The following is a 12,620-nucleotide window of genomic DNA, read 5'->3' as shown; positions in this document are numbered from 1 at the left end:
ATAACGTTATACGTTATAGCGTAAGAGTATATAACGTTATACGTTATATGGTAATAGTATATAACGATACACGTTATTACGTAATAGTATATATCGTTATGCGTTATATCGTAAGACTATATAACGTTGTACGTTATATGGTAATACTATATAACGTTATACGTTATATGGTAATTCTATATAAAGTTATACGTTATAACGTAATAGTATATATCGTTATACGTTATATGGTTATACTATATATCGTTATACGTTATAACGTAACAATATACAATGTTATACGTTATTACGTAATTATATATAACGTCATAAGTTATATGGTACTACTATATAACGTTATACGTTATTACGTATTAGTATATATTGTTATACATTATATGGTAAAGCTATATAACGTTATACGTTATAACGTAACACTATATAACGTTAAACGTTATAACGTAACAATATACAGCGATATACGTTATTACATGATAGTATATAACGTTATACGTTATATGGTAATACCATGTAACGTTATACGTTATAAAGTTACAATATATAACGTTATACGATATAACGTAACAATATACATCGTTATACGTTATTACGTAGTATTGTTACGTTTCGCTATTTAAATTTTGGAATTTCAAACAATATAGTAGTCTCTGCCACCAGAAACAGTCTAAGGACTGTTTCAAAAGGACTGTTAATTAGACTTTAGGCCACTGGTCAACAATCTCCACGTTTCCGCTAACCTGCTATGTGCAGGAATATTAGCACGGGAGTGGATTGTTTGGGATAAACAATTATATTATTATATTATTATATATTATTATATTAAATCTTCAGTTGGTTTAGTTGCATGTTCAGTAATGTAATTTTCACAAGGTGGTTTTTTATATTAGATGAGTAGTTGTTCAATATATTAATATGTGTATATATATATATGCCGGAGATGAAAGAACACCGGAACCTTCCCTTTGGAACTTTGGGAAGACCCCTAGTATTGTAATTTAGATTTCACCATAGCCGTATTAAGAAACTGTTGTCATTCGATCCGACTGTATTTATTTGATATTTATGATAGTGAGCTCGGGCTCGAGGCGACAATCAGTCGCCGAACGTAGCCGCGGTCAAAGGGATGAACGTTTTGTCTAACAAAGGCATGAAGTAATTCTATAGCTCTCCTTAAAAGAAATACTTGGGACAGGGCACGACGGTAAACGTTCAATGGTTTCTGCCCCGTGGCTCGCCACACGCAGACTTTGTCCTTCGGGTAAGATGATTGCCAGATGCCAACGCATCTTCACAGTATATGTTTAGCTGGGCGAGGACCCGCTACGAATATTAAGTTTCAATTATACAAAGTCTTTCAAATAGACAAATAGTCTGTGCCCCAACTACGGGAAGATAAGAGAAATCTATCCTTCCACGAACGACGCTTCCCGCTAGCAACTTTTCCCAAGGACAGCTAATATCTTTCTCTAACCACCAACATGGAAATTGACCAATTAACAGCATCGTCAATTTCCCTCACCCTTCAAACGAAAACTTTTCTCCGCGAATCCGATGATCCCATGCCCTTAGGCACACCCATCATAGATTTCTTCGACAGCGTCACCGCGAAGGAGAGCCACTCTCTCTAGTGCGATCTCATCGGAAATCGACCTGTCTTTCGTATACGTAATAATTGCCCCTTGCTCTAACATACAGTGTAACATAGACGCTAACGAAGGGTAAAGTTCGTCATCCCGTTGACCGCGGATTCGTTATTGAGCCTAGGATCATTGTCATTAGCTTTTCGAGTATCTAATTATCGCGATTACTTGTCCAATTCCATCATAGTCATATTTGCACTAGTAAATATCTCCTCTATTGCATAATGATCACGTCTAGCGCCGCTAGGGATTCGTTTCACGCCTTTAACCCTAACTCTAATCTTAACGCCAACCTGACATATATATATACATTTCACAATGTAATTTTCCATTATGTAAAATATATATATGCATATGTATATGTGCGTATATTGTTATTCTCATTGTTTCTCGGATCGTTAATTGGTTGAATATTCCATAATGTGGATTTCATATATAATTCTCTAGGTTCGTAGAAATGTAATTCTATATATTTATTTCTTTGCGTTTTAATGGTTTAATAACGTATACATATATATATCGGGTTGGCGTACAATTAGAGATAGGGTTATGGGCGTGAAATGAATCCCTATTGGCGCTAGACGTGATCATTATGCAATAGAGGAGATATTTACTAGTGCAAATATGACTATGATGGAATTGGACAAGTAATCGCGATAATTAGATACTCGAGAAGCTAATGACAATGATCCTAGGCTCCACAACGAATCCACGGTCAACGGGATGACGAACTCTACTCTTCTTTAGCGTCTAAGTTGTACTCAATGTTAATGCATGGGGCAATCACTACGTATCTGAGAGTTACTTGAATCGTCGTCGAGATCATACCGTAGAGTAACTCTCCGTCTCGACGATGCCGTCGAGGAAAACTATAATGGGTGGGTCTAAGGACATGAGATCCTCGGATTCGTCAAAGAAAGCTTTCGTTCCAAAGGTAAGGGAAATTAGCGCTGTTGCTAATTGGTCGATCTCCATATCGGCGTTTTGAAAGAGATGCTGGCCGCCCTTGAGGGGAGGTTGTTGACGGGTGGCATCGCTCGTTGAAGATAGGTTTCTCCTATCTTCCCGTAGTTGCAACAAAGACTGCTTGTCTATATGAAGGACTTTGCTTGACTAAATCTTAAGATTTATTGCGGGTCCTCACGTTAGCTAAACATATACTGCGGATGTATGTTGACATCTGGAGATCATCTTACCCGTAGTATAGAATCTGCGTGTGGCGAGCCACGGGACAGAAACCATTGAAATATTTACTGCCGCGTGTCGCTACGACTATTTCTTTTAAAGAAAGGTATAGAGTTACTCTGTGCCTTTGTTAGATAAAACGTTCATCCCTTTGACCGCGGCTACGTTCGGCGACTGATTGTCGCCTCGAGCCCAAGCTCATGATCATAAATCTCGAACAATCGGAACGACATTTGTTTAATCTAAGTTACAAAGTTACGGTATTCCCGCGAATCCAAGGAGGGATTTCGGTGTTCTTTCATCTCCGACATATGGTTATACGTTATATGGTAATACTATATAACGTTATGCGTTATAACGTAACAATATACAACGTTAAACGTTAAAACGTAACAATATACAACGTTATACGTTATTATTATTATACGTAATAGTATATATCGTCATACGTTATGTGGCAATACCATACAACGTTATACGTTATTACGTAATAGTATATTGTCACGTCCCGCGTTCCGCACGTGACGCCGCGAACCAATAACTTATGAATAATTAAACACAACCAATAATAATAAATTAACTAATAACTAACCAATCAAAATAAAAAGAATTATACGACAGACAATCAAAATGAAATAAATGAATCAATAAGAAGAAACACTACAACCAATCAGCAATGACATATAAAATACAAATAAAATGAAATAATTAAATGAACCAATAAATAAAACAAGCCGCGATTCAAATGTATGAGATTTCTCTGCGAAAACACATGTATATACACACACGTGTATGCATATCTGTGTGTGTGACCTACTTCCTGAATCTGAATAATTGGTAATCTAATAAAATATAAAAGAAATAAAATATACTACACTAAAATTGTTTAAAATTTCAAAATTTGGATAGCCAAACGTAACAATATATATATATATAGTTAAAAATTTTGGTGGCAGGGGTGGGATACGCTCCACGGAGGATTACAGTTGGTATAAACAATAATATACGCTCGTAGGTTTAAAGTTTTTCAGTTTATTAACAGAAACATACATATAAACATATACAAAAAGGAAAAAAAAACATGGCGGTCGCACGAGACTCACTAAACGAGGACACAATTACGTTGTTGTCGGAAAAATTGAAAGCGTGGGACGAGAATTTTCGCGTACTAACCGACATTAATGCAAGTCTAAGCAGAGTGGAAGAAGACCTGCGTGCAAGTAGGGAATCGAGAGATACCGAAATTCCCACATCGACGCCGTTAATTCCGCGAGGAATAAGACCCATTAATGATAATTTTCAACCAATTAAACTAAAAGACGCGATCGAGTCAGTGCCAGTGTTCGACGGCCATCGACCACCGGTATTTCAATTTTTAAGGGCATGCGAACGAGCTCGAAGTATGGTGCCAAGAAGTCAAGAATCTTACTTAGTTAAATTATTGATGAACAAACTACGCGGACACGTGTTTCTCGCCGTAGAGAACGGTGTAGTGTTAACCCTGAACGATTTCGGAAATAGGTTAAAAAATATGTTCGGTCCGGGAAAAACAATTAACGAATACAGAGGTGAACTAGCGACGGTGTTTCAACGACCGGGGGAAGAGATACTAGATTAGATAGATCGCGTCAAAAATCTCAGGCTAGCAATAATGGATGAGGAAAGATGCGGATTTGATACCGTGTCCGCGGATGTCCAAGACACTATAGATTGGGACACGGCAGAAGCCTTCGTTAAAGGACTCCCGAACGAGGTATTTATGCGGGTAAAATTAGCCGGATATCAATCCCTAGACGACGCGTTTTGCCAAGCCGTGAGAGCTACATGAGAATTGAAACAAGTAAATAATAGATCGCGATGTCAACGACTAGGAAACCCAAACAATTATAACTGGAACGGTTCTCGCCCTAACAACGACAACAATTGTAACAACAACCGCAATATCAACGGAAATAACCGCCAGGATCGAAGATTCGTGCCGCCGACGCAGAATCGTCCGACACCTCCGAATAATTATAATGGAAACAACACTCGTCCCCTATACGATAGTAACAACATCAGAAACCACCACCAGGATTGGAGATTTGTATCGCCGTCGCGGAATCGTCTAAGCGACCCAGGAATAGAGAAAGATATTAGGAAAAGAGCAAGAGCAATAACCTGGAAAGAAAAATGCGCAGATAAACACCTCAAAAGAGATCCAAGTCAAAGGAAGGATGCTGATTATTTGAAACAATCAACCTTCCAATACAAACACTGTTTCGTTGCTGTGATAAAGGACAATGTTACTTTAAGTAGCAAGAGGACGCACGGCACCACAGACAAAATCATGAGTAAGAAATCTCCCGAATCCCCAGCCAAAATAAACAACACTAATATCGAAGAACTTTCAGAAGAGGCAGAAACTAGGAAATTGAACGACGAAACGAAAGGCGACGTTTATCCCCTGCCTAATATCACGGTTGACTCGGCAAGAATACAAAAGCAAGGTTCCACGAATTTTGTGAACGTTTCAAATATAATACGAAAAGAGATAGCGAGCGTATCACCCTCAAAAACTTCTATAAAACCATCAGAAAGTAACTTTATCGAACTCAAAGTCAAGCCATTAAATTCTAAGAAAACTCAGACTATGGAGAATAAAAGTATAGCCATCCCGAAACCCAAAACAGAATCTATAAGCAAAAAGGTTTGTAATAAAAATTCAAAGAATAATTCTAAATCTACTGAAAATATTCCTAAACGTCCCATACAAGTAATTAATAAATTACATATAATAAGCATACATATAATAATTACATATAATAATTACACATAATATTATATTACATATAATAGGTTCTAGTGAACCTATTCATTCTAAAAAAGTAGAGAAAACTCAATAGGTTGTGAATAAAATAAATAAAGAAGGAAAAGGGGTGACCGAGGAAAAGAATTCTAAACATATTCATGCTGGAAAAACACAAGTTAAACGGGCTCAAGGAAATCGAAAAGAAGAAAATAGAGAATCACCAGTCGAAGGCGCATATGAAACCTTGAGTAAATACGCTAGCCATTGGATTACAATTGGAGTAAAAATGCTTCATTGGTTACTATACCTAGTGTCTGATGTAGCCAGCAAAAATGCTGATCTAATGATTCCTCTTGGAAACTATAGATGGTATCATACTATACTATATCCAAAATATTTATGGTTTAATATAGCTATGGCATTTACAAGACTTCGTATTTTGAATGCTATTGGCGAACAACTTGATAATTGGTTCGGTGATAGTAAACTTGCGTCTTGGCGCAAAATAAAAACCAAAATGAAAAAAAGGAAGAAAGTAGTAATTAGATACATGGTAGTCTTGAACCCAATGCAACAAAGGTTATTAGTTCGCAAGGAAAATGGATATATACTAACGATTCGAGATTTACACGAAGGAATAAAATTCTCCCCGCACAAATCAAACCTTGGGCACTTAGCCAGAGAATCTACTGGCGAGATGATAACCGAGGAGAATATGGATCCAATATACACAGAATATCTCAGAAACGTGTTTGATAAAATCAACACTGTGCAACAAATGGCAGGAGAAGATTCTATGATATCCAAGTTAAAGTCAAAAGAATACTATGACAGACGAATCAACCCGCAAAATTTCAAAATAGGAGATCTAGTATATCTATTAAAGGAACCCAGAAGAGGAAAATTTTCCGACCAATATTCGGGACCGCATAGAGTGTTAGAAATTTTAGAAAACCAAAACGTCATGATTGAAGTGAAAGGGATTCCGCGAACAGTGCACTTAAATAAGTTAAAATTAGCGCATAACCGAAATAAACAATAAACGAAACGTTTTCAGAAGGTAACACAGTGCAGTAGTATGTAGTGTAGCGCTGCTCGTCGTATAATGCGGATAATGGAAACCTAAAAAGAAAAGGAAATTACTATGTACTTTCTAAACATTACTCAAATATAAAAAGTATTAATTCAATAAAGTGATTAAAACGGTGAAAGTGAAAAGTACCTTGTGAACAATTAACTATTGTAAAAGGAAGTGTATATGCAAAGACAGGCCATAAGCCCATATTCGTAAAACATAACGTATGACAGCCATCTGAAACAAATGGAAGAATTAACCTCAATTACCTTAATACAAAATATAATAGTACTAAACGATTATAACAATCGTGGTTAAACCAAAGTAAGTACGGCACTGCTTGTCGAATAGTGCAGATAGTGGAAACCTAAAAACAAAAGAAAGATTACTATTTGTGTTCTATAAAACGTGTTAATTCAATAACATAATTAAAGGCAGTGAAAGTAAAAAGTACCTAGTCCACAATTAATCATCGTAGAAGGAAGTGTACATGCAGGAATTCCGCAGAGATAAATTATGGATCCACTCCGTAGAACATAGAATACGACTGTCAGCTGAAAAAAATGCAAGAACTGACCTCAATTGCCTTGACATATATGAAAGGAAATAATACTATTAAAACTTACAACAATATTACAATCAAACAAAAAGAAACACGATATCAATCAACGATTGATATTCGACAATAGATTTACAGCCGTCCAATGAAAAGGGAAACTAAAAAATCAAGAAGATTAGTGGCATTATAACATTCGCGCAGCAGTCTTCGATAAGAAGAAATAAAATCAGTTAATAAGAAAGAGGTTATAGAATGATTAAGATAGGCTAACCAAATGACAATAATAGGTACGACTAGAATAAGAAAGTGTTATATTATATTAACCTATATAATATGGTTAAACTATTGTATCCAACATATGGAAATAAATTCTATAATACGCAATAGCGATAGTTGATACAATACAGCTCAATACATATTGATTTAAATAAATTAAATAACGTTTTTTATATACTTACAAATAAGAACATAATGAAAACCAGCCAAGTGAGTTGGGTAGGTGTCTTGCGTGAACGACGCGGCTTGTAGACTTGGAGAATAAAGACGAAGTAACTATGAACAGTAATAATATAGTGTACAAATTCTAATCTATAATACATGAATTAGTCTCGACTTACATTACACGATTATTATTATATCTCACATATAGAAACAGATTTGTAATGCACAATAGCGGTCGCTCACACAATGCACTACGTGCATATGGAATTAATTAACTAAATGATATGTTTATACTCACAAATATAGGATGAATAAAGGTATATGTAGTAAGTATTTTGAATATAATGAAAACCGGATGATGCCTTACACACGGTAACGCAGCATCGAAGGAATAGGATTTGAGAAACTACAAACGGTAATAATTCAATAAACAAGTTTTAACCAATAATACATAAATTAGCTCAAAAAATTATACTATACAAATATGAAATAATAATAAATCACAAGTACTAAGTAACAACAGATTAATAGGGAAGATATAGAAATAGCTAGTAAAATAGAAATAGGCTAGAAATTAATCAAGATAGATTAGCCGAGCATTAATAATCAAACATGATTAAAATTAGGAATTATCATATTGTGTTAAGCTATTACAGCATTACTGTATTAAATTACGTATAAAGAAATAAGGTTATACTACACAGTGGTGACTGGTGACACTATGCACGCATTAGACTAAACCAAGTAAACAAAAGCTACATAAATATAAACTACCTTATAATTAAACCGTGAAACGATTCTATTAGTAATTAATATTTTCGACAACGATATAATCCACACGCTATTACATTAAAATAACACACAGTATATATACACATATTACAACAAATACAAAACAATGTTAAATTAAACATACACATTACGACGAAAACAAAACAACACCGTTGACACTTCACTAGAACGGAGTTGAAACTAAGTAACAAAACAATTATTAAAATATCAAACAAATTTACAAAACACCACACTCTTATTTAAGACGTACACAAACATCCATTTTGGAAATCCGTCGCGAGCGTGAAGCAGTTCTCACGCATGCGCAATGAACTACATGCAATAATTATACACACTAAAATAAATACAGAATAATATTATTCCCACTTCAATTATACGTCAACTGCTAAAATAAAGTCACAAATAATTAACAAATAAATAACAAAACCGTATGAATAAAATTCACCATATACTAGAGACATTCATGAACGGCCATCTTAGATTGTCACGAATAGGGAATAGTCCTTACGCACGCGCAATGAAACACATATACATAAATAATATTAATTTTATTTGAATTACACATCACCTACTAAAATAAAGTTAAAAATAATTAACAGATAGATAATTAATTCGATATTGGCAAAAGTCACCACATATTAGGGAGATCCACCACCAATCAACGCATGTATGTAGTAACTTTAATACCTTACAAATAAATTATATTTCTAATAAAAAATAATAAAAATACGGGTACGATAATCTAGACTTAGACTATCGCGACCCATACGAAGACCCTCCAACACGTTTTTATGCACACAAATTCAAAGAGCGCGTGGTAGATTGTGTGAAATACAAATAACAAAACTCCAACCCGCGATATTTTGTCTTCAATGCATAAATGTCAATCTTAACACGACAAAATAACCCCAAAAGAAATCTTTTGATGTAAGGAATTGTAGTTCGCGCTGTTGCCCGTTAGGATGGACCAACAACCAATCGCAACTACATCTGCTACGATCAGTCAAATTTCCTTCGGAAATTTGAACACCAAGGGCGGGGGTGTCACGTCCCGCGTTCCACACGTGACGCCGCGAACCAATAACTTATGAATAATTAAACACGACCAATAATAATAAATTAACTAATAACTAACCAATCAAAATAAAAAGAATTATACGACAGACAATCAAAATGAAATAAATGAATCAATAAGAAGAAACACTACAACCAATCAGCAATGACATATAAAATACAAATAAAATGAAATAATTAAATGAAACAATAAATAAAACAAGCCACGATTCAAATGTATGAGATTTCTCTGCGAAAACACATGTATATACACACACGTGTATGCATATCTGTGTGTGTGACCTACTTCCTGAATCTGAATAATTGGTAATCTAATAAAATATGAAAGAAATAAAATATACTACACTACATTGTTTAAAATTTCAAAATTTGGATAGCCAAACGTAACAATATATCGTTATACGTTATATGGTAATACCATATAACGTTATACGTTATAACGTAACAATATACAACGTTATACGTTATTACATAATAGTATATAACTTTATACGTTACATGGTAATACTATATAACGTTATACGTTATAACGTAGCAATATACAACGTTATACGTTATTACGTAATAATATACAACGTTTTACGTTATTACGTAATAGTAGCAGGTATGTAAATATGAAACCGGAATTTTTGTATAGAAAATACACGTTTATTGTATGATAACTATACGTTATATGGTAACACTATATAACGTTAAGCGTTATCACGTAATAGTAAAAGGTATGTAAATATTAAACCGTAATTTTTGTATAGAAAATACACGTTTATTGTATGATAATTATACGTTATATGGTAAAGCATATAACGTTATACGTTTTAACGTAGCAATATACAACGTTATACGTTATTACGAAATAATATACAACGTTATACGTTATATGATAATACTACATAACGTTATACATTATTACGCAATAGTATGTATGGTTATACGTTATATGGTAATACTATATAACGTTATGCGTTATAACGTAACAATATACAACGTTATTCGTTATTATGTAATAATATACAACGTTATACGTCATATGATAATACTATATAACGTTATACATTTTTACGTAATAGTATATATGGTTATACGTTATATGGTAATACTATATAACGTTATACATTTTAACGTAACAATATACAACGTTATTCGTTATTATGTAATAATATACAACGTTATACGTTATTACGTAATATTATATAACGTTATACGTTATATGGTAATACTATATAACGTTATATGTTATAGCGTAACACTATATAACGTTATACGTTATATGGTATTACTATATAACGTTATACATTTTAACGTAACAATATACAACGTTATACGTTATTACGTAATAATATACAACGTTATAAGTTATATGATAATACTATATAACGTTATACATTACTACGTAATAGTATATATGGTTATACGTTATATGGTAATACTATATGCGTTTTAACGTGACAATATACAACGTTATACCTTATTACGTAGTAGTATATAACTTTATACGTTGTATGGTAATACTATATAACGTTATACGTTATTACGTAATATTATATAACGTTATACGTTATATGGTAATACTATATACCATTATACGTTATAACGTAACAATATATAACGCTATATACGCAGACCCTATCCTTCGGGTCAGATGATTACCAGATGTCGACGCATCTCCGCAGTACATGTTCAGCTAGCCCGTGGACCCATTATTAATCTTAAGATTTAGTTAAATTAAGTCTTTCAAACAGACAAATAGTCTCTGTCCCAATTATAGGAAGATAGGTAAAATATATTTTTCTCACGAACTATGCTTCCCGCTAACAACTTTGCCTTAAGGGCAGGTAGCATCTTTCTCTAACTACCAACATGGAAATTCACCAATTAACATGACCAATTAGCAATGTCAATTTCCCCCACTTCCCGATCGAAGGCATTTCTCCACGAATCCGATGATCTCGTGTCCTTAGACACACCCCATCATAGTTTTCCTCTGCAGCTTCATCGTGACGGAAAGTCATTCTCGCGAGGTTATATTAGCGAGTTACTTAGCGTCTTTATGCTTGGTGGATATTCTACGTTTTAACAAAAAATTAGTTCAGTAATACTTGTACCGTAGACAAGCAAGTCGAGTACAACTTGGGCTTTGAAGGAAAGCGCATTCTGTTATCCCGTTGATCGCGGATTCGTTATTGAACCTAGGATCATTGTCATTATTTTCTTGAGTATCTAATTATCGCGATTACTTGTCAAATTCAGTAATGATCATATTTGCACTAATAAATATCTCCTCTATTGCATTACTATAATGTCTAATCCAAATGAAGATTCGTTTCACGCCCCTAGCCCTAGTCATAATGTGAACCCCACATATATATACTACTGTTTTATTTGGAGCACTGGTAGAGAGCGTGGCGCTGTTTGGAGCAAAGGTATGGAGCTGGAACATGGAAGAAAGACTGGATAGAATACAAAGAAGGTATGTGAAATGGATATTAGGCTTAGATATGACATGGGTTTTCGTTAGGATTTCGGCCACGTGATAATTCTTCATTAGAATTAGCCATCGTGATGCACAACAAAGATTGTATTTACACGTATAAATGTATCTTTACAAAGTTTGACGAATAATTAGTTTATTGATTAATTAGTTTAACGAACAATAAGTTTAACGAATGCTTTTGACAATGTTCTTGGGTTCAATAACGAAACCACGATCAACGGGAAAACAATTTTGTACAATAGAATATATTTTGTAGCACGCAGGCACGTTAGCTCAGACGCTGGGTTACTTTCAGACTGATTGCCTAGACAATATCAGCAAACTCTCCAAGGTGATCGCAAAAATAAAAGACAGATACGGTCACATTTGTCAATTACATATTGATCGGGGCTATCAACAAAATTCCAAGTGCCGTTACCAGACAATCCCGCGTAAAACCAACATTGTTCCTGGCCCAGGGCTTGATTGTTAATACAGTGTGTTCCTCAACATCGGTACTTCTTCTGTTAGATAAAACGCGGCTACGGATAAAACGTGGCTACGTTCGGCGATCAGTTATGTCACCTCGAGCC

At 34.5% G+C, this 12,620-nt stretch overlaps 1 long non-coding RNA gene across 1 annotated transcript; it reads right to left on the bottom strand.

The window, feature by feature from the left end:
- Positions 1-6,755: 6,755 nt before the first annotated feature.
- LOC126926651 (uncharacterized) lies at positions 6,756-9,756 on the bottom strand. Its single transcript, XR_007714724.1, has 6 exons — positions 8,734-9,756; positions 7,709-7,802; positions 7,318-7,408; positions 7,146-7,245; positions 7,012-7,058; positions 6,756-6,928 (listed from the first exon to the last, which is right to left on the bottom strand). It is a non-coding gene; the product is annotated as an uncharacterized LOC126926651 (long non-coding RNA).
- Positions 9,757-12,620: the final 2,864 nt, after the last annotated feature.

Source organism: Bombus affinis, chromosome 18 (assembly GCF_024516045.1).
Source record: "Bombus affinis isolate iyBomAffi1 chromosome 18, iyBomAffi1.2, whole genome shotgun sequence".
NCBI classification, from domain to species: domain Eukaryota; kingdom Metazoa; phylum Arthropoda; class Insecta; order Hymenoptera; family Apidae; genus Bombus; species Bombus affinis.
The sequence above is the reverse complement of the archived record's forward strand: the minus strand, read 5'-3'. Positions and strand labels throughout refer to the sequence as shown.